The 2,998-nt window shown below is 36.7% G+C and overlaps 1 non-coding gene across 1 annotated transcript; it reads left to right on the top strand.

Annotated features, from left to right (window-relative positions):
- The first annotated feature begins 377 nt into the window (after positions 1-377).
- On the top strand, positions 378-484 carry LOC115939341 (U6 spliceosomal RNA). The gene has a single exon (XR_004074170.2). It is a non-coding gene; the product is annotated as a U6 spliceosomal RNA (small nuclear RNA).
- Positions 485-2,998: the final 2,514 nt, after the last annotated feature.

Below are 2,998 nucleotides of genomic sequence, written 5' to 3'. Positions count from 1 at the left end.
TCTTTCCTCTCAATAGGAAGAACATGTTGAGCATTTGTTGTTCAAGGCCCTCTCTCATACAATTTTCATTACCCCCAAGAGATTTTATGACCCAGAACCTAATCTGTCCAATAAGTATTTGGGTATATCCAGGGATGTCAGGTCTATAAAGGGAATCAGAGATGTCCAGGCACTTCTAAAGACCAGTGTAGAGAACAAGTAGCTGACCACTTCACAGGCCATTGTTTAGAGCCGTTGTTCAGGACACACTACAGACTGATGGTCGGTATGGTTCATAGATTCGGCAACTTTCTTGGTGCTGCCACCTTGAAAATATTGTATAGACTTTTAACACTAAACACTGTGGGTCTAACAATAATATCAAAAATCATATTTCAGTGCTCGCTTCGGCAGCACGTATACTAAAATTGGAATGATACAGAGAAGATTAGCATGGCCCCTGTACAATGATGACTCGCAAATTCGTGAAGCGTTCCATATTTTTAAAAAATCATATTTCGGTAGGAAATATTCTTTTCTCAGTGTGGGCATTCAGACTATTGATTTGCATCCCATTAATTTACAATGTGAGCACTTTTTTTTTCTTTTGTGTCTGATTATTACCTTTTGTTCTCTCCAGATATGTTTGATTTCTGTACATGTATTCCTACCCTGACATTAACAGAAAAGAGAAAAATATTCTTCCACCACCTGAAAGGATGCTGATGGTGCATACACCGTAGAAACTCCGAACTCTCTTCCTTTTGCATTTATATTTTATCATAGCTTTTTAGTTCCTGCTGTTTCTCCTATTTCTTTTACTTTTATTCCTTCACATCTTCTCACTATTAGCTATTCATAAATGTCTAATCTTGTGTCAGTCATCTCAAAAACAATTTAGAAGAGTATGGATATATAGGATCAAATAATATTTAGGATATGTTTTCTGAGACTTAAATATATGAAGCTTACCTGGCATTCCTAGGCCACCCCAATTTTTTCCCCTCCTGGGCTCAAGTCATCTTATCACATATTTGGATCTAAGCATATGATTTCTTTGATCTTTAGCTACAAAAGGTTGTTTACATCGTATCTCCCTACTAAATTATAAATCTTTTTGAGAAGATATTATTTATACACTACTGTACATCCTCCTCGTATCTTATACATATTAAGCACTCAGTAAAGTGAGAAATGATTGCTACCTGCAGTACACCTAGGCAGGAATAAGCCTTGTTAAGTCTCCACCTGAATTCTCCTTCCTCCCAATAGAAACTGACCATAGTGGCCTGACTTGGGAGCTGGCCAGAGGCTGGATTCCTTGTGGCCAAATTGAGAGTAAAAGAAGCCTAAAAAGGATGTCCCCACTGCAAAACTGACTCCAAAAAATGCTCTAACGTACAGCACGTACATATAATTAACAATTACACACTTGAAAGTTGCTAAGACAGTAAATCTTAAATGTTCTCACTACAAAAAAGAAATGGTAATTATGTGAGATGGTGATAGGTGTGTTAACTGGCATTACTGTGTAATCATTTCACAATACATACATATATGTATCAAATCATCACTTTGTCTACATTAAACCTACCCAATGTTATATGTCCATTATATCTCAATAAAACCAAAACAAAAAGCTCGAGGTCATTTTCAAATACCACACATTTTACTTTTTAACCCTTTTCTCTTGTAGTGTAGACCACACTGGTTTGTCACTGCATGTTTCTGCATATGCTAGTTAGAGATGCATCTATTTTTCCAAGTTTCTATGCTTAGAATTATTTTCCTTGAGAACCCCAATTATCATTGTTTTGGTGATTCCTTTTATATACCAGACTTATTCTTTTTTTTTAAAAGATTTTATTTATTTGAGAGAGAGAGAAAGCACAAACTGGGGGAGAGGCAGAGAGAGGGGGGGTGCAGGCTCCCACTAGAGCAGGGAACCCGACATGGGGCTCAATCCCAGGACCCTGAGATCATGACCAGAGCCAAAGGCAGCTGCTCACCAACTGAGCCACCCAGGTGCCCCATTATTCTTGAATCAAAATGTCCAAGGATTCTAACTTGTGCTCATCAGGTTGAGAAAATGTACACAGCTGGGCTCATTTATGTCCACGACTGATCAAATAACCACCCATAGCAGTTCATGCTCAAACTAGGGTAATTGTATTCTAAGGCATCTGAAAATTCTTTATGAGATTATAACATTTTATTTTCCATTTTGATAATAACTAGAAAATTAACATAAAGGTATTTTAGGTATTCACTGACCAATATGATAGCCACTAGTCATAATTATTTAAATGTAAATGTAAATTCATTTTAGTTAAATAAAATTAAAATTCAATTCAGGGCGCCTGAGTGGCACAGTCCTTTGAGCGCCTGACTCTTGCTTTCAGCTCAGGTCATGATCTCAGGTTCGTGAGATCGAGGCCCGCGTCGGGCTCAGTGCTGAGCACGGAGTCTGCTTCAGATTCTCTCTCCTTCTCCCCCTGTCCCTCCCACTTGTGCTCTCTCTCAAAATAAATAAATAAATAAATCTTTTAAAAAATTAAAATTCAGTTCTTTAGTCACACTGGTCATACTTCAAATGCTCATTAGCCATGTGTGGCTGGTGGCTACTTAGTGCAGATATAGGACATTTCCACTGTTGCGGAAAATTCTACTGGACAGTGCTATTCTGTATTATTTAAATAATACTTTAAAAACCAAGTACAGCCACACAGTTTTGGTATCTATGCATACATTTATTTGGCATTATGTAGTGTTACTGTAATTATTTTAACATAATAGAAAAAAATAATTGAAGCAAATTAATGTATAAAAAATATATTCATGGCAAATGAAGAACAAATGACATTGAGAGCTCTATAGGGATGTGGCTTCAGTAAAATGCTCGGAGAAGAGAATATAGACATGTGGAATTCAGAAGAACCTTCCCCAGAACATTTTAGTTTGCCATTTACATTCAGAAAATCAACTTTATCCACCAAATTAAAGTAATATTTTTTGAAAT

Source organism: Leptonychotes weddellii, chromosome 11, assembly GCF_054177405.1.
Source record: "Leptonychotes weddellii isolate Sample4059 chromosome 11, ASM5417740v2, whole genome shotgun sequence".
NCBI lineage: Eukaryota > Metazoa > Chordata > Mammalia > Carnivora > Phocidae > Leptonychotes > Leptonychotes weddellii.
The sequence above is the reverse complement of the archived record's forward strand: the minus strand, read 5'-3'. Positions and strand labels throughout refer to the sequence as shown.